Source organism: Mus musculus, chromosome 6 (assembly GCF_000001635.26).
Source record: "Mus musculus strain C57BL/6J chromosome 6, GRCm38.p6 C57BL/6J".
Taxonomy (NCBI): Eukaryota; Metazoa; Chordata; class Mammalia; order Rodentia; family Muridae; genus Mus; species Mus musculus.
In genome coordinates, this window is record NC_000072.6 from 48,511,287 (window position 1) to 48,531,229 (window position 19,943).

The 19,943-nt window shown below is 47.2% G+C and overlaps 3 pseudogenes across 2 annotated transcripts in view; 2 read left to right on the forward strand and 1 right to left on the reverse strand.

Annotated features, from left to right (window-relative positions):
* Zfp862-ps (zinc finger protein 862, pseudogene) overlaps positions 1–19,943 on the forward strand; it is a 30,494-nt pseudogene that overhangs the window by 6,948 nt on the left and 3,603 nt on the right. The window contains exons 3-6 of one of the 2 annotated variants that reach the window (NR_027808.1): positions 529–1,226; positions 13,738–13,836; positions 16,159–16,263; positions 17,065–19,154. The product of NR_027808.1 is annotated as a zinc finger protein 862, pseudogene, transcript variant 1 (transcript). Of the gene's footprint in view, positions 1–528; positions 1,227–2,865; positions 3,041–13,737; positions 13,837–16,158; positions 16,264–17,064; positions 19,155–19,943 lie in introns of both variants that reach the window. The other variant, NR_015597.1, reaches the window with a different exon arrangement.
* Gm10243 (predicted gene 10243) lies at positions 12,171–12,599 on the forward strand (annotated as a pseudogene).
* Gm7887 (predicted gene 7887) lies at positions 12,636–13,844 on the reverse strand (annotated as a pseudogene).

Consider the following 19,943-nt stretch of genomic DNA (forward strand, 5'->3'; position numbering starts at 1 on the left):
ATTGTACTCGGAGGTGCATTGCAGTTTACCAAAATGCTATCCATTCTGGGGTTGTACGTATGCCCAGAGGATTGGTGACTGTCTTGCCTTAGTACCTGAGCAGAGTGCCGGGGCCAACCTCTTGTCAGGCCCACCCCAGAGGGAAGTTCCTACAGAGGGACAGAGGGACAGTGCTGTCCAGTTCTGTGATCTCTTAAAACCCGGTGTGTCCATGCCCTCAGAGTTTTAGCCTATGTAAGCTGTGAACCTAGGACAGGGCTATTACCTGAGGTGGCCTTGATCAAGGCACAGTGATGGCCGTTTGATACAATGTATTTAGTCTTTAATTTTTTCTTTTGAAAGAAAGCATTTTGTTAAAGCACACCTGTTTGATTTCTTTCTGCCTTAGGCAAGATGTGTGTGAGGAGTCTGAGACAAGTGAAGGTCGAGAATTTGATTATGATATTATATTAGATTATAATATTCTTTAGAGTAAGTAGAGAGGAAGTGGTGTTAATTTAGACTGAGTGTTTTCTCTTTCCTCAAAAGGAAAAACCCATGTGAACTGTATGGAAGAAATAGATACGTAGGGATCCACCAGAGAGAAAGGACAGTACCTGCCACTGCAAAAGGAATCCTGCCGTGCTCACTTCAGTACAGAGAGCAGCACAACGGGGGAAGACTGGACAGGAGGAAACAAGAAACTGCCCAAGCCCCGCTCCATCCAGAAGTCATGGTTTACAAAGTTTCCGTGGTTGATTGTGAATGAGGAACAGGCAGCTCTGTTTTGGGCTGTCTGCCGAGAATACTCATCTGTCAAAGACAGAAGGTCACAGTTAATAGAAGGCTACACAGCACCATTCAAGGTGGAAACTCTCAAATACCACGCCAAGAGCAAGGCCCACATATTCTGTGTCAATGCCCTGGCTGCCAAGGACCCCATCTGGGCAGCCCGCCTTCAGTGTCTCAGGGAGAGTCCTGCAGATATCCTGGCCAGCCCTGAACACCTCCTCACTGCAGATGACCCCACACTCTACCTGCCAGGGCCTCTGGGGGACTTTGATGGCCTAGATGAACTCTTGTCTAGCCCAAGAGCTGAACCAGAGGATGCTTCAGGGAGTGGAGCCATCCCTGCATTGTATTTAGACTGCGAGTCGGATCTGAGGCAAAAAGAAATTGGCAGTGACATCCTCGGTCCCTCAAATAGCAGCACGTTATTTAAGGACAGTATTGATTTCTGCAGCCAGGTAACACGTTTGTTGATTGTTGTGCCGTAGAGAGGGGTCCATACTGAAGGTGACATAAAATGGAAGATGATGATAGAAAAAATAGTAGCAGTACTCAGCACTGGCATCCTGGGGTCACCAGAGCACATGTGCTTTTATATTTTCTGATATTTTATTTATTTTTATTTTATGTAAATGAGTGTCTGCCTAAGTGCGTTTGTGCATCACATGTGTGCAGTAGCTGTGGGAGCCAGAATCAGTTATCAGATGCCCTGGAACTGGAGTCATAAACATTAGGAGCTGCCATGTGTGTGCTGGGAACAGAACCAGGGTCCTCTGGAGGAGCAGCAGGACCAGGGAGTCCTCCGGCCCCGGCTCACAGTACTTTAATGTACTAAGTGCTGCTTTAAATGCTTTACAGGTACTAAGTCATTTAGTAGGGACAACGGCTGGGTTATCTCTGTTATACAGGCAGAAAAGCCCAATCCTAACTTCTCACAGAAGGAACAGTGATCTTTATCCAAGAACTCAAGAAATGGTCCACCATAAAAGCCTGAGCATAGGCCAGGCTGTGATAGTCCACATCTTTAACTTTTCTGTTTTTTGTTTTGTTTTGTTTTGCTTTTTCAAGACAGGGTTTCTCTGCTTAGCTGCCTTGGCTATCCAGGAACTTGCTCTGTAGACCAGGCTGGCCTTGAACTCACAGAGATCTGCCTGCCTCTGCCTCCTGAGTGCTAGCGTATAAAGGTAGACATCACCCGCCTGGCTTATCTTTAACTTTTTAATGTCGCAGAGTTTTCACAAGTGATGAGCCGTGCCTAAGGTTTGGTAAATTCACCACGTTTGGAGAAAACTAGCTCAGGAAGAAGTGACTTCCTGGAGTCCAGAATCCATAAACTGTTGTGGCCGGTGCTGGCCTCTGCCCGGAGCCCTAGCCACCAGCCTTGTACTTTCCTTCCATTTGGTACATGGACCTGGACCCCAGTGGATGACAGTGCTCAGAGTCAGTAGCTAAGGAATCTTTGAGTGACTCAAGTTTTCTCCAGCTCTCAACTTTTGCCAGCAAGTAGGATTTAACAGTAAACTGTTGGTGATCAGGGGGTCAGTCGGTACCTCAGCTGTTCCTCACAGATAACATTGTAGGGAGCTCTACCGTGGTGGAGTTTTTCAGAATCCAGAGGAAGAGCAAAGCTTCTTCTCTTCATGTTCTTCTTGGTTTTCAGTGTTAGGAGGTAGTAAGAACAGGTCTGCTCTTCAGAGCCTCAGGACTCTGGGAATGTGGTGAGGGTGAAGCCCCTCCTCAGTTAAAAGCATCTCTAGTTCTTTTTAGCTGCTGCTTCCTTCACATCCAACTGGGATATCATGGAGACAGTCAGTCCCCTCTACAGCCGCAGTGGGTATAAGGTGACCTCGGGATTCCACAGGTAGCCGTGTACAATCAGAGATGCTGTTCTGTGAGTTTTTCCTCTTTCTTGATGATCCTTAGATTTGACTGAGCCAGTTTGGTTTAACTGCTATCTGGAGCTTGTGGATTTGATGACTTTCAGCAGGGAATTCATTCCTGAGCCTCTTGGTGGGCTTTCCGGGGGGAAAGGTGTCTTCAGAAGGCTGCAGACATGCCTCGTGTCTCACTCCAACAGTGGGCTGCTCTTTGTTGCAGGAGCCTCCTGACAAGGAGTGGGCTAAGGCTTCCAGGACGGCCGGGGAGCTCCCTGCAACGTTTGAGGACTTGGCCGTGTGTTTCAGTCGGGAGGAGTGGAGCCTGCTGGACAAGCAGCAGAAGGAGCTCTACAGGGATGGGATGCAGATGAGCTATGAGCTGCTGGCTTCCCTGGGTAAAGCTTTCCATCGGCTGTTTTACTCCACTGTCATTGGTCAGAGACCTCAGGGCAGCTGTGGCAGTCTCCCATTTTTGACCTTTCCTTATGGGTAGAGAATGAGCCTGTCTTCTGTGCCCCAGAGCCCTGCCTGCTTTGGTTCACTGTACTGTCTCACCTCTTCATTCATCTTCCTGCCCATGCATGCCCCAGTCTTCTACTCCCATTAGTTGGCTATCAGCCATATGCTGGGTGTCCAGAGCACTCGTGGCATCTGCAGGCCTTTGAGTGAAACTGAAACAGCTGAGTTCCATAAGAGGTTTGGAAGAGTACCCTGGGGCTAGTGGCTCCTGATGTAGGACCAGTCAGTCTGGGTATGAGAGAGGGGAGTCAAGAAGCCTTCAGCGAAGTATTAAAAGGGACATAAATCCAGGTCCCCTGGATGAAGGAAGGTCACCTAGACAGGACAGAGGATGTGAATGGCATGAGCTGAGCCTGACGACAAATGGACCTCTCAGGGTTTCCACTCCATCTCAATAGCCTGAGGCTCTTCCGTCTTTTCCAGCCAGCATTAATGTCAGTCGGCCAGGGCCTTGGGAAGTTATGAGGATAGCAGAGTTGTACGGACTTCTGCATCTGTTTCTCCTTCTTCACTTTGCATCATTGTGGCAGACACCCCAGCTTGCCATGCAACATCACATGGGAAGAGAGCTGTTGTCTTCTAGAACTGGTGTTTCCTAATTTCACTAGAGTGCACTGCAGCAGGAGTTGGCAGGGCAGGCCACTGTGTGCACACAGGAACTGCAACAGCACCTCTCATAACTTCTGCTGCAGAATCATTTCTTGACTGGCATGTCCCTTTGTTTATACTACAGCTATAATCTGGATTACTTTCTAACATTTTTCCCTTTTTTCTTTTTCTTTTTAGTGTGTATGAATGTTTTGTCTGCATGTGTATCTGTGTATCATGTGTTTATAGTGCTGGTGGAGACCAGAAGAGGCATCGCATCCCCTGGAACTGGAGTTACAGACAGTTGTGAGCTGCCATGTGAGTGCTGGGAATTGAACCTGGGTCCTCTGGAAGAACAGGCAGTGCTCTTAACCATTGAGCCATCTCTGTAGTTCTACTTTCTAACATTCTTCTTCTATATACTTTTTTTGTCATTATTCATAGTTCCATGATTAGTCTTATGTGTGTGTGGTACTGAAGTTTGAATCCAGGGCTTGTGTGTGCTAGGTGAATGCCCTGCCACTGCAGTACACCCATCCCACCCAACCAGTTGATTGCAGTGCTTAGATGGCTCCCTGGACATTTCAGAAGTTACTTAAGTAATCATTCTCTCATGGTGACAGAGGACTTGAATTTGTCCCCTAGGTCTGGGTGCCTGTGAATGTGGCGTGCTTTCAGAACCTCAGCACCACAACTGTACAGCTAGGCAGCAAGATATTTTTGTTCCTTATATCTTTTCTCAAAGTAGTATGATCTACGTACATAAGAGTGCTTCATAGTTCTCTTTTGGTAATTTTCCCCTCAATCCTTAATGTCTGAAAGTGGAGGCAGTGGCTTTTCTGGGGCCTGAATGTCTGCCAAGGACTGGTCCGATGTTGAAAGCTTTGTGTATGTTTGATGTGATACTTAAACCAATTCTGCAAGTAGGCAGTCATATTTTCCATGTGAGAACAGCCTCCAGGTTGTAGTCATTTATATGATAAGTGTCCAAAGTGAATCCTGTCGCTCTGAACTGAGTGTACATTGGACTCAGATAAGAGCCTTCCTTCGTATGTTTGTTACTAGTTGGACTCTTTCTCTTTGAATGAGCACGTTTGTGTTCTTCATGTTGGTATGAAAATGATGGCACTGTGTGATGGTTTGTATATGCTCAGCCCAGGGAGTGGCACTGTTAGAAGGTGTATCACCATGGGTGTGGGCTTTAAGATCCTCATCCTAGCTGCCTGGAAGCCAGTATTCTGCTAACAGCCTTCAGATGAAGATGTAGAACTCTCAGCTCCTCCTGCACCATGCCTGCCTGGATGTTGCCATACACTCACCTTGATGATAATAGACTGAACCTCTGAGCCTGTAAGCTAGCCCCAATTAAATGTCCTTATGAGAGTTGTGTTGGTCATGGTATCTGTTCATAGCAGTAAAACCCTAAGACAACTGCTTAACATAAGGTCATTTAAAGTTAAAGTTAATTCCAGTCTTTTAGTCTTTTTTCCCCGCCCGCCCCCAGCTAATGGATGGTCTGTCTCTTTCTCATCTTCCCTGTAGGTCACTGTTGATTCTGTCACCTTAGTGGGAAGTGGACAGACATTTGAGCCACACCTTCCTTTGTTCTCACTTTAGTTTATCCCCCTACACTGCTGCTTCTCTGAATTTATAATGGGAAAGATAATTACAGAGTTAAAATGGGGAAAATGTTATTTCAGAGTTTGTCATTCTTGAATATGGCTCTTATAATGGTTTGTGGTACTAAGAATGGAATGGAAGGCCAGGCCGCACTCATTCTAGGTAGTTGCTTAACCACTGTGGTGTTTGACTGAAAATGGCCTCCATGGGCTCATAGGGAGTGGCACTATTAGGAGGTGTGGCTTGGTTGGAGTAGGTGTGGCCATGTTGGAGGAATTGTGTCAGATGTTCAAGCCAGGGCCATTGTCACTCTCTTCCTGCTGTCTGTCCATTTGGATATAGAACTCTCAGTCACCTCTCTAGCATCATGTCTGCCTGTGTGTCACCATGTTTCCCACCATGACAATATCCGAGCTGTAAGCCAGCCCTAATTAAATGTTCTTCTTTATAAGAGTTTCAGTGATCATGGTTTCTCTTCAGAGCAGTAGAAACCCTAAGACAGTCACTGTGTTAGTTAGGTTACTATTACTGTGAGTTGTCTTAGGATTTCTTGTGCTGTGATAAAACACCATGACCAAAGCAACTTGGACAGGAAGGGCTTTATTTGGCTTACACTTCCATATTATACTTCATCAAAGGAAGTCAGGACAGGAACTCACACAGGGCAGGAACCTGGAGGCAGGAGCTGATGCAGAGGCCATGGAGGCTTGTTACTTACTGGCTTGCTTCACCTGCTTTTTTATAGAACCCAGGCCCATCAGCCCAGGGATGGCACCACCCGCTATAGGCTGGGCCCTCTCCTATCAAACATTAATTAAGAAAAAGGCCTTGCAGGCTTGCACATAGCTCAAGCTTATGTAGGCATCATCTCAACCGAGGCTCCCTCTTCTCTGATGACTCTAGCTTCTGTCGAGTTAACATAAGACTAGCCAGCACAACTACTGAGCTTACAGCTCCAGCTCCGGATCTGTTTTCAAATAAACATTTCAGTTTGGTGCAATCAGTTTAATATTAATTTCCACCTGTTTAGCCGTTGTATGGCTCAGAGATTTTCAGCAGATATAGACTTTTAGTCATAGTCATAGCTTGTCGGTTACAAGCACCTGGCTGTTCCAACAGTGCTGAGCCTGCAGAGGATAGTCATCTTCTCATAGAGAAGAGGGCTTGGTTCTACCTGGTTTTTCATGGCATTTGGATGGTGCCCAGGGCCTGGTACACACTGGGCAAGTGCTCTCCCTCTGAGTTCCATCCACTGCCCATTCTGCTTTCAGTGTTAACTGTGCCTGTCCCTCTCTCAGTGTTAACAACTGTGCCTGTCCCTCTCTCAGTGTTAACAACTGTGCCTGTCCCTCTCTCAGTGTTAACTGTGCCTGTCCCTCTCTCAGTGTTAACTGTGCCTGTCCCTCTCTCAGTGTTAACTGTGCCTGTCCCTCTCTCAGTGTTTCCTGTCAGTCTTTCATTTTTGGATTCATTCACTTAGAACTGTCTTGTCTGTAACTGCAAAGTATCTGACTGCTCCTTTATTTCCCTGTTTTACATTCTGTTTTCACACTTTGATCGTTTTTGATGAGGTCTCTTGCTTCCTGCCAGAAAACATCTAAAAACCTAATTTACATTTAGCTGGTAAGAAACTAAAGTTTGTCGCCAGGCGTGGTGGCGCATGCCTTTAATCCCAGCACTCGGGAGGCAGAGGCAGGTGGATTTCTGAGTTCGAAGCCAGCCTGGTCTACAGGGTGAGTTCCAGGACAGCCAGGGCTACACAGAGAAACCCTGTCTCAAAAAAACAAAACAACAACAACAACAAAAAAACAAAAACAAAAAAAAAAAGAAACTAAAGTTTGTCATTGGGCATGGTGGTGCATGCCTGTAACCCTAATCCCAGGACTCAGGAGGCTAAGGCAGAAGGATCAAGGTTAGGGCAGCCTGGAGATAGAGGGTGGGAGCAAGCTAGGATCACAGGAAGTCTTCTAGATTTGATTTTTGGTGTGAACCCTGCCACCCTGGGGATGAGAGTAGCCAGGGAGGATTAGTAATCGTTATTGTCTGGAAGTTCTCCAGGTCAGGCTAAGTGAGCTCGGCTGGGCTCTCTACTGTGGTTCTCCGAGGCCCAGAATCAAGGTACTGGCCAGGAGGCTCTCTGCCTGAGAGGACCTGTGGAGGAAGAGCTGCACGCTCGTTCCCGACAGTGGTAGAATCCTCTGTGTGGTTGAGGAACTGAGGGCTTGGTGTTCCTGCTGGCCAAGCACCAGCCTTGGTGGTTCTTGTGACCAGCGCCACAGCCACAGGAGAAAGGCAGTGGCTCAGTCCCCACCTTGCCTACAGCAGGGGGAGAGGCTCACAGTTGAGTTGACAGCTTTCCCCCAGACATCCCCAGCACCTTGCTTCCCGAGCTTCTGAGTGTCGGCTCTTTGACTCCCTCTTTGCTGAGAGAGCAGCGTTGTGCTTTCTGTGTTTGTGCTGTGACCCTGCTCCAGAAGGGGAGGTGGCAGGCGCCTCATTTAAAAAAATCAGCTATTTGATAATTTTATACAAAGTGTTTTGATTGTATTTACCCTTTTCCCCCAACTCTTCCCAGATCCACACCCTTTCCTTACCCATCTAACTTTGTATCATTAAAACAAACAAACAAACAAACAAACAAACAAAACCCCTCATTGAGTCCAAACTATGCTTTTGGGTATATGGCCTTTCATTTGAGCATGGGCTACCCCTCTCTCTTTCCCATCAAATGCCAAAGGGGGTGGCACTGTGTGCCTACCTCCCCTCCCAGTGCTTGGATTTTGTCTGACTTGAGCTCGCTCAGTCTTGTACATGCTGTCATGGCTACCCTTGTTCATATGTGCAGCTGCACAGTTGTGTCTGGGAAAACACTGGCACTTACCCTCTTCCTGCCCCCTCTTCTGCAGTGATTCTGTGATGGGGAGATAGCTGTGCGGAGCTGAGCACTCCAGTCTTTATGGCCTGCATATTGATCACTTGTGGGCCTCCATTAATTGCCGTCTACTGAATGATTCATCTACTGAATGAAGAAAGAAACTTTTCTGATGAGGGTTGAGAGATGCACTAACCTATAAGTATTTTGATAAGCCATTAGCAGGTTGTTAAATACTATGTTCACTTAAGTACAATGATAGGAATCGTTCTGCCCTAGAGCCTATGCCCTGTCTAACCATAGGTTCTTGGCCTCAGTAATGGTGTCAGGTGTCCAGTCTATCTTAAGGAACTACTATTAAAAGTAATCAGAAAGTGATTGGTTACTCTCAAGACATTTACCATACTGTTGCACCAGTGGGCATAACTTGCAAGGCCAGTCATTGTTGTAGCTTGCAGGGTTCAATAAGTGGGTAAAATGGGTAGCTACTTCTCCCTAGTAGTGTGCATAGTACCCTTCTTGTAGTGTGAGTGCTAACCAATGGGGGACAATGCTTCTAGGTCTTACCAGCTTGATTTCCCCATGTTCCAAGACTCAAGTATGTGGTGTCTATAGCAACAGGGTTGCCCTGTCAAGTTCTGGAAGATAATCAGTGACCTTGACATGTCCTGTAATGGTTGAGGGTTTGTGGCTTCTCACTGGCCAACTGCAAAAAAAGAAACCCATTTTTGCCACTGAGTTTTTTGTTTGTTAGCCTGAAGTGTCTAGTAGGAGCCTTGTTGCCCTGCTAGAGGCAACAGACCCATTTCAACTCTTTTAGAATTATATTTATTTGTTTAGAATTTGTTGGATATGTGTGCATACCTGCCTGTCAGAGGACAACTTGTGGGAATTTGGTTCTCTCATTCCAGTGTACATAGGTCTGAGAAATTGGACCCAGGTTGTCACACTCGGTGGCAAGTCTTTTGCCTGCTGAGCTATCTTCCTGGCGATGGTGCCTTGTATTTGATGTCTTCAGCCCTCATAGGCAGACACAGTCATATGTAAGCACCCTTTGCAAGTGTTCATTGCTCTTCCTGGTTTAATGGTAGATGCACCTAGTGATTCCTACTGTGGAGGATGAACACATGGTCTCTTACGCCTCCCAGGGCCACTTCTCTCCCCTCCATCCTCTCAGAACGGGGACAGCAAACTTTTATGGTTGCATCAATGTAAGTTATTTGCCTGACTGTGTTTGTGTGTTATTTACTGCCGAGTGCTACATTGTGCTTTGTCCTTCATTGTAGAATTTTTTCATATTTTTTTGGGGGGGGGTTAAGATTTTTTTTTTGTACTTGCTTCGATTCTTCCCAAACTCTCTTCAGTGGAGCTAAGACACTCCTTTGCTGTCTTTCCCTGTGGCTTATCTCAGCACTTGGACCTTCTAAACGAGTTACCAAACTACTTACTTAGCCTTCCACACAGCTGTGGCTTAGCGACTCCCTGGTCACGTTGTCACTTTTCAGTGACACATCTTCAAGTAGCTTCCTAACACACAGTGGATGCAAAAGCTTCTTTTTAAGACACTGCAGATTTGCAGGGGCCTCCATGGTACCCAGAAGACTGAGGGATGATTTGATTCGTGTGGGATTCCAGATGGAAACCATTTCCTTAGCGTGATGTGAAAGCCCTGCTCTGCTGTAGTTTTACTAATACTGCTGAGAACCTGAGTGGTCTTCTTACTCCTACATCTCTGAACACAGCGTATTACTTCTCCTCTGAGAGCCTTTAATGTCTACCCCAGTGGCTCAGCAGTCAGAGCGTCACCTGCTCTTGCAGAGGACTCAGCTCTGTTCTTGTCTCACACACGGATGACTCCCTGACACCCGACCCAGATGCACCCACATCTGCCGCTCTCAGCCACCTGCAACTCCAGCCTGGGGCACATTACCCCTCTGGTCACTCGTGCACACATGCCCACTACAGACATGTGCAGCATTAAGTAACAATTACTGTGGAAGTCTAGCCCATTGTTCTAAGGTATTTCGTGATTTGCCTGCAGAGGGTATTAGTACTTTCTGTTCCCTCCGTAGTGTCATAGCTGGGGCAGGTATCCTCCTGCGATTTTCTCGGTGATTTCTTTTATCTTTTCTTCTGTTATTTCTCAAAACTCTTCTCTGTTTTGTTTCTTTTTCTCTATTTTCTGCTTTTGTTCCCTAACAATTCAGTTTTGAGTTGCTTTTGTTTGTTTGTTTGTTTTTAAATTTTCTATTTTTCTTTTTCAAATATGCTAACAACTCTTCTAATAGATATTTAATTTTTTATTAAAAATGTTCTTTTTTATTAAGCTATTTATTTGCTTTATATCCTGATCAAACCTTCTTCCCCCTCTTCCTCCCATTCCCCCCTCCCCACCCCTCCTTCCCTTTCTCTGTGGAGAATAGGAGGCTTCCCATGGATATCCACCAGCCTTGTCATATCACGTTGCAGTAGACTAGGTACATCTTCTTCCACTGAGGCTAGACAAGGCTGTTTTGTTTCTTTTTCTCTTATTTTCTGATTTTTTATTTCCCAGTAAATCTGCACTTTGGGATTTTCTGTTTCTGCTGTTGTTTCTGAGCTCCTTTCCTTCCTGCAGCACCATAATGGCTTTGTTACCATCAATATTAGGTCTTTCTCTTTTTTCCTGTTTTTAAGAGACTTATTTATGTATATGAGTGTTCTATTTGCATGTATGCGTGTATGACAGAAGAGGGCATCAGATCCCATTACAAATGGTTGTGAGCCCCATGTGATTGCTGGGAATTGAACTCAGGACCTCTGGAAGAGCAGTCAGTGCTCTTAACCGCTGAGCCATTTTTCCAGCCCTTATTTTTTTTTTTCAAGTTTGACAAAATTTATTGTAATTTTAGTAAAGACATTCAGCTCAGTCGTCTCTCTCCATCTTGACGTCAGGTTAATTTGTTATTCGAGTCAAGTAAAGAATATGTAGGAGAAGTGTTATTTCAACAAACAGTAAAATGGACAAATGGACAGTTTGCAGACATAAATGTTAAATTTATGTATCTTGATATACTTAAATCATGTATGAACTAATAGTGCTATGTACATTTCCATCGTTTTACTTGGGGCTTATGAAGTAAACTAAACTGTAGTGAACCAAGTGTTAGGAATATCCGCAGGCTGCTTCTTGAAGTCACTACATTAAAAACTGCCCAGTGAATCATCGCCACCCAGGAAACTCCCCGAAGCTGCCTCCAAACTCAACATTGCCATTTTCAAAGGACATTTTATCATCTCTTTTGTCTGTGACTATTAAAGATGCATTTAACTGTCACATTTAAAAAGCCCATATACAATACAAAAATACAAAACAAACATCCTACACACAGAACTCTAAGAGCATATGCGACGAGACGCTCGCAATGAAGATGTGTCTAGAGAAGCATTTCTGTCCTATTGCAGTCACTAAATGTGCTTTTGAAACCACTGGTCAGCTTGTATGTACGGAAAATAAGCCATGGAGTTGGACAAGTAAGAAACCTTGTGAATTCAATTCAAACCGGATCTAGTAAGTTAGTAACACAAATGCTTCAAATGTCACAGAAGGTGTGTCGCCTCATCTGCCTTCATACAATGCTACACCTTTTTTTTCCTTTTTTGTTATTTAAACCTTTTAAAAAATAAAAGCCAGCCAATACATAAAGCACTATGTACACTGATATTTTTGGTGGTGTTTGTACTTTAAAAGAAACAGCTTCCTTATGTTTTGCCTCAAGTTCTGGTGGAAATGCTTCTAGGAACTAGAACAGAAACCAAGAGAAGCACATTCAGAATACTGGTTCACTTTGGTAGCAAATAGTGTCCTCTGAAGGTCCTCAACGGAGACACACTCCGTTAGAGTGGGCTAGTCATAATACTCAATTCTTCATATAAGAATTTTTAAGCTCTTTCCGCCATCTTGGCGCCTGTGGAGGCCTGCTGGGAACAGGACTTCTAACAGCAAGTATGTCTGGAAGGCTGTGGTGCAAGGCCATTTTTGCTGGCTACAAGCGAGGTCTCCGGAACCAAAGAGAGCACACGGCTCTTCTTAAAATTGAAGGCGTTTATGCCCGAGATGAAACGGAGTTCTACTTAGGCAAGAGATGTGCTTATGTGTATAAAGCAAAAAACAATACAGTGACTCCTGGAGGTAAACCAAACAAAACCAGAGTGATCTGGGGAAAGGTAACTCGGGCCCACGGAAACAGCGGTATGGTTCGTGCCAAATTCCGAAGCAACCTTCCTGCAAAGGCCATTGGACACAGAATCCGTGTGATGCTGTACCCATCCCGGATTTAAACTAATGGAGAGTAAATAAATAAAAGTAGATTTGTTAAAAAAAAAAAAAAAAAAAAAAAAAAAAAAAAAAAAAGAATTTTTAATGAAAAAAATTTATTTTTACAGAGCAAGCATCGGTACCCACTGAGAGCGAAGCAGTACTAGCTAGAATGGCCCGAAACAAAACGAAATGCCCGCAGGAAAGGGTTTACTTGAACCTCATCTAAACTTCCTCTCAGCCAACAGTCACAACAGTAACACTGGCTTCTCAAGCCAATCTCCCTCTCGGTAAGGCTGCTGCAGGGAGCCGGACAGTCGGGTAACGAGGGAGAAGTCAGGAGAGGAACTGCTTCCAGTTTGAAGCAGACAATAACTTTTGGCTTCCCTCTTAATGTGCTAATAGTTGTGTCTAAAAAAATATGCAATTCTTAGAAAGGTACCACTTGTGATTTCTTTATTATCTGTAACCCTTGGAAACTAATCATGTGAAACTACAAAATTAGCAAATGTCTTGAAATCTGTATATAAAACATAAATTACCTCTAATTGCAAACTCTCATTTATTAGTGTACCACTCAATCTTAAAAAAAAAAAAAAAGAAAAAAGGAAAAGAAAAAAAGAAGAAAGAAAAACGGCTCCAAAGCTAGTCTTACACCATTCTTTACAAAAAGGAGACTGCTCCTTCTAACTGCACCCACCCACACCCCAGTCTCAGACACTTCACTTAATTGTCTTGGTCGTGGACGTTTCCAAGATGAGATTTTATATTTCGCTCCCACAGCTTCTGGTTATCGGAAAAGCCATGCTTCCCTTTATTAGAGGAGTTTGGTCCGGCTGATGTTGGTGTGTCCCTTCCAATGTTCTTCATCCTCATCTTTGCTTCTGGAGGCATTTCTTCTGGCTCACTATCTTCATCTTCATTGAAAGCTGCTGCTACCGACAGAGTTTTTGGAGCAAGAGTTGGAACTGTTTCCTTAGGCTTACTTGCTCCGAGTCTAATGGAGATGGCGGACGCTTTCCGTGCCGTCTGACTACCTATGGCAAATCCAAACTTGGACATCTTTGTAGGCTTTGTTGGGAGGTCTGCAGCTTCGTCTTCAGCTGATCGCTTTTCAGCGCTGCGACTGGAACTTTCCCCTCCATTACTGGAAGAAACAGTCTTAGTTTTCACAGGTTTTTCTGCTTCTTCTTCAGGTCCTCCGGCGGCTCCGGCTCGCTGCGGCTTCTCTGGCTTCTCCTCTCCCGCCTTCCCGTCCGCCATCTTCCTCGCCGCGGCCTCCCCCTGCAGCCCGGGCAAGAACCTATTTTTTTTCTTGAAGTCCTTTATTTTTAAAAGTATTACTTTGGGGGCTGAAGAGAGGGCTCAGGGTTAAGAACATTTGCTGTTCTTCCAGAGGACTTGGGTTTGATTCCTGGCACCCACATGGTGGCCCACACTTGTGGAACTCTAATCCTAAGGCCTGTGAGGACACCAGGTACACACATGGCACACAGCCATACATGCAGACAGGACACTCATACACATAGGTAAATGCTTTTAAGAAAGATTTATTTTTATTTATGTGTATGTTTGTGCATGTCTGCCATGTGTGTGTGGTGCCCATAGAGATTAAAAGATGGTCATATCTCCTGGAGCTGGACTTTGGAGCAGTTGTGAAACACCAGTGTGGGTGCTGGAAACTGAACTTGGTCCTCTCGAAGAGCAGGAAGTGATCTTAACTGCTGAGCCCTACTCCAACCCTCAGGATAAATTCTTAGCTCCTGTTTTAAGGTTCCATGTTCCCTGTAGTATCTCTAGACCTTCCAGTACTTTCCCCTGCTTGTTTTCATAGAGGAGGGTTTTCTTAAGCTATTATTTTTAAAGTTCATTTCTATATAAAAATAAAACCTTGTTGGATGTGGTAGCATACTCCTTTAATCTGAGCACTGGCGGGTGGATCTCTGTAAGTTCCACGACAGTCTAGTCTACCTATTGAATTCCAGGACATTCACGACTATATAGAAACCCTATTTCAAAATGATGATGATGATGATGATAACTTTTTTAAAAAGCCTTTGAAGCCAACAGGAATCTCTGTACATGGCTGGAATCATTGAAGGGTAGGTGACACTGTATACATTGGTGTTTGGAAGGAAGGGAAGCATACCAACACAGACACAGACACACACACACACACACACACACACACCTTTCTGTTCCTGGTGCAGAAGGTACAAACCCAGCCAGGGCTCCGTGCCTAGCAGCGTACCCCTGAGCCTATGAACTAAAGAACGTTGTTTTCAACAACACTGTCCTTCACCTTCCAGTGTCCTGGGGTCTGGGATTTCTCTTGGAAGATTTTCTTGGATACTCCATCTCTAGTCTCCTTCCCCCAAGATAGTGCTGTTTCCTGGGGCCCCCTAGGTGTCTGAGCCAGTGTTAGCCATGTCTCTGCTCTGTTCTTCTGTTCATTCCTTACCCACTGATGACTCCCTGACAGTCTACCCCAGTCCTGCCCTCCAGGGCCTGTTTCTGAATTTGTCTGGGGTTCTGTGCTGCAGACCACCTCTGCCCTCCTGTGGGGCAGCTCTGCTGCATCTTCTGTCTCCTGGTCTGTCTAGCACAGTGTTTCTCTGGGTTTGTGCGTTTAGTTATTCCTTCGTTCTTCTTTTGAAGCTGTTTTAAGAAGGACACCAGTTCAGTCTGCCATGCTGTAATCATTTGCCTACTTAGTCTTTATTAAAAGGAAATATGTAAACACACAAATGCCTGTGCTGTGCATATGGATATTCAATGACCCAAAGGATAAACACTCCTTCAGGTCCTCCCAGAAGCACTCAAAACTACTAGTTAACTTCTATGTGTTCTAAAGCACGTGAGCCTGTGTATCATGTGTATCTTTGTGTGTATGGCAGAGCACATGGCATGTGTGTGTGTCTGTGTGTGTGTGGAAAACCAACTTTGGGAGTCAGTGCTTTGCTGTCACCATATGTTTCCAGGGGGATTGAACTCAGGCCGTCAAGCTCAGTGGCAAGCCCCTTTCCCTGCCGAGCCACCTGGCTGGCCCTTGTTTGCACACCTCACAGACATACAACATCAGGAAAGGAATGGATTTCCACATTAAATCAGGAAGCAGTTTACTGAGCTAAGTAGAGAGTAGTGCGTAACTCTCCTAATCTCACTTCAGGCTCCACTGCAGATGAAAGGCCTTCCATTAAAGATATGCAGCTAGCCACCGACTGGTACACAAGCCAGCGGAGGTTATATGGGGCTCCAGCATTGCCAGTTGTTGATGGCAACCTCGGCCTCTTGCATAGGCTTTGCATTGCCTCTGTGCATCTTTCTCTTGTCTTATCTCTCTTCTGCCCCCACTCCCTGACCCCAGCAGCTTTTCTGGAAGCATCTCACTGGCTCTGGCTTCCCATGACCCACCGTAGAAGTAGTCCATCCTGGCTAAGCATTAGGCTCCCCTGGCTCCTGCTTTGGCATTCAGATGAGTATGTTCTCAGTCTGCCCACTAACTGGCCTTCACCAAGGACAGCACCGTCATCTCTGCATATTACAGGGCCAGGGCTAGCTTGTGGTGGGCTGTGTGCTCACCAGCCAGTGATAATGTGACTCTATTTCTGCAACAGAGCCTCCTGCTGCCAAACCAGACTTGATCACAAAACTGGAACAGAGAGCTGCGCCCTGGATCAAGGACCCTGATGGGTTAAAGCCAGGGAAAAGTCCCTCCCTAGGTGAGTCTGGCTCCATCAGGTTCTAAAAGGCACAACAGTGGATGCATGTAGCTATGGGAAGCCCCCCAACCTGAGTTCAGGCATGCTTATCCTGGACTTCTAGGCCACAGATGAATAAAGAACTCACCCTACTGGAGATTGTAGAACAGTCTAGGCCACTGGGATGTGCAGAAAAAATAAGGACCTCTGTTGAGCAGAGTGCTGACGACAGAGCTGGTGGGAAGAGGCAAATGGGGGACACTGGGCGAGAGGAGTGGGGTGGCCCTGACTCTCGGTGCTCCTCTCCTCTCCTCTCCTTTCCTCCTGGGGAACAGTGACAGCTCAGTGGCCTGTGCGAGCTACATGCTTTACACCCCAGTTCGTCATTCCCTGGCCGGGAGCCTCTCTGTGTGAGTCTTTACATGCTTTCGGAGACGCACGAGAAAGTGCTTGCATTTAACCCCACTTGCTTGTGAAGCTTCACAAGAGGATTAAAGTTGCCTGTTTAATGCCGATGGCCGAGGGTGGTTGATTAAGGTTATCAGCATCTGGTGACTCAGAGTCCTGTGGTATCGGGGTGAGTAGGCAGGGAAGCCAACGAAAGAACAAACAAGGGTCTGCCTCCTCTGCTGGGGAGCCAGGTTGGCCTTCACTGGGAATGCTGGAATGGGCTCACTGAGGCTAGCAGCTATCTCTAGAAAGAGAGATGGTGTCCAGTTTCTCTGCTTTACACAAAGGGACACTTACTCAGTGCAGGTGCCTTAGCCAGTAGACCGCATGGCTCAGAACAACAAATCTAAGTGTAATTTAATTTCTTCAAAGGGAGAAAGAAGAGGGTGGTGGTGAGAGAAGCCAACAGCCAGACCCGGGCCTCAGCTATAGAGTCCATCTCACACGCAGCCTCTGTGGAGGCAGGTGACACGCACTGCCCTCCCAGCATGTGTGGAGGAGAAGTGGACAGACCCAGGAGTGTTAAGAGCGTATACAGGCCCGGTTCCATTCAAAGGTCATGGTTTGGGCAGTTTCCCTGGCTAGTCATGGACTCCAAAGAGACCAAGCTGTTCTGCTCTGTGTGCATAGAAAGACCAACTCTCCATGACAAGTCGTCCCGCTTGGTCCAAGGTTACATTGGGCCATTTAAAGTGGAAACTATAAAATACCACGAGGTCAGTAAGGCGCACAAATTGTGCGTCAACACCGTGGAGGTCAGAGGTGACAGCTCTCAGCCTGCCCTCCGCCCAGAGGTCTCCAGTGACCTCATGGCTAACATGGAGCCCTTCTTCAGTGCCGCCTACTCCATTGCCTACCACTCCAGGCCTCTGAACGACTTCCACAAGGTCTTGCAACAGCTCCAGTGCACTGGCACCACACTGACGGAACCGCACCGCGTGTACCCAGTTCATCAAGTGCATCTCCGACACTCTGAAGAAGGAAATCCTCAGAGACGTCCGGAGCTCCCCGTGTGGGAGCCTGCTATTGGACAGCTGCGTGGACTCCTCCAGCCAGGCCTGCGTGGGGATATACATGCGCTACTTGAAGCAGACGGAGGTGAAGGAGTCCTACTTCAGCCTGGTCCCTCTCTGCAGTGAGACGGTAGACAGGTACTTCGAGACGTCACTGCTGCCCTGGATGAGCTGGAGGTCTCTTTCCGGAAGCCTGGTTGGGTGGTGGGGCTGGGGACTGATGGGTCTGCCACGCTGGGCAGCAAGGGAGGCCTCGTGGAAAAGTTCCGGGAGATCCTCCCTCTGCTGCTGCCCGCGCACAGTGTGGCCCATGGGCTGCACGTGGCTGTGGTGGATGCTTGTGGTAACATCTACCTGGTGAGGAAGTGTGACCGGCACATCCGGACTGTCTTCAAGTTTTATCAGTCCTCACACAAGAGGCTCAGTGAGCTGCAGGCTGTCGCAGCCCCGCTGGAGCAGGAAATCCTTCGTCTGAAGGACTTGAGCGCCGTCAGGTGGGTGGCCAGCAAAAGGCGCACTCTGAATACGTTCGTCATGAGCTGGAGCTCCAGAGTGTGGTGGAGGCTGGGGTACAGGTCGGTCAGAGGGCCAAAGGCATGCTGAAGCTAATGAAGGGCTTCCATTTCATCAAGTTCTGCCACTTCATTTTGGATTTTCTGAGCATCTATGAGCCTCTGTCCGAGGTATGCCAGAAGGATCTTGCGCTGGTCACAGAGCTGGATTCGACTCTGGGGCGTGCCTATGTGGCACTGGAGAGTCTCCGGCTACAGGCAGGGCCTAAAGAAGAAGAGTTCAATGCTGGCTCCCAGGACGGGCAGCTCCACGGCATCTTTCTGAACAGAGTAGAGATGGCTGAGCAGCGATTCCAGTCAGACAGGGAGAGGATGATCCTGACGGGGGCTGAGTACCTCCAGCAGAGGTTTAGTGCAGACCGGCCCGCCCAGCTCAGGAACATGGAGGTGTTAGACACCACGGCCTGGACTGGCAGCACCGAACTGGCCTGCTTTGGGAATGACGACATTCTCAGCCTTGCCAAGTACTGCACGCTTTCTCTCCCAGCGGGATACAGCGAGGAAGCCCTGCTGAAGGAGTGGCAGAGCTTGAAAGCAGCCACCCAGAACCTTTTGTTCTCCATGCTGTGTAAGTGTGCCCTGACTCAGCACTGCTGATTCCCTCTGCTGAGAAGATTCGTGGTTGTGGTGGTCAGTGTGCCCATCTCCACTTCCTGCTGTGCACGGGGGTTCAAGGCCATGAGCAAGATCAGGACGGAGGAGAGGACCAAACTCTCCAATGAGGTGCTCGACACACTTATGATGACAGCAGTGAATGGTGTGGCAGTTGCAGAGTATGACCCTCAGCCAGCCAGCCAGCACTGGCATCTGACCTCTTCAGGACACCGCTTCAGCCACATCTATGCCTGTGCCCGGGAGCCTACCGGCTTCCATGCCAGTAAGTATGCAAGATCATTAGCATGGGAAACAGAGGAGCCTCTCGTGCTTCCAGTCCCACACTGAGCCAGAGTCTAAGGGCCTGTGGAGTATTGCAGAGTGCTTGAGCCAGAGACTCAGCCCCTACTTCCTGTCCATTTGTGGTTTCAGGGCCGTCAGGGTTCCCGCAGAGCCTCAGTCACCCTGATACTCAAGCTCACTGCCAATGACCACAGTCTCAAAGGTAAAATAACAGTGGGAACAGTAGGAGGTGACCGGCTAGAAAAGGGCCAGCAGACAAACCCTGTGGTCCCTCTGAGCACAGGAGTGTGGGCCTTGGTCTTCTTGAGGACTGGAGGAGAGGGGAGGATGGTGTGTCTCTTACCTGGTGTACAGCCCAGGACAGTGTAAAGAACATGCAGTTTTGAGGTCATCTACCCCAGACCTAGGTCTAGCTCCCCTGCAGGCCAGTGTCCTGGTGCTGTGATTTTCATCCAGGAATGAGTTAACACACAGCAGTCTGACCAGTAGAGCATATGCTGCTAAGATAAAGCCCATTGCTGGGAATTAAATTCAGGGGCTGGAGATGTCAGACAGGGATGCTATCATGTTCCAGGCTGGGTTGGGTTGGCTTGGAGCCAGGCAGCGGGGTTTAGAGAGAGGAGAGAGGAGAGTGGGTCAGTGGCTGTGAAGGAAGTGGTATGTAGAGCTATACCATCTGGGGCTGTGGGGATCCCTGGGAGCCGGGAAAGCCTGAAAACAGGTAGGGAGCCTTTAGCTAGCCATCAGCCTGTGGGTGGGGTGGTAGCTA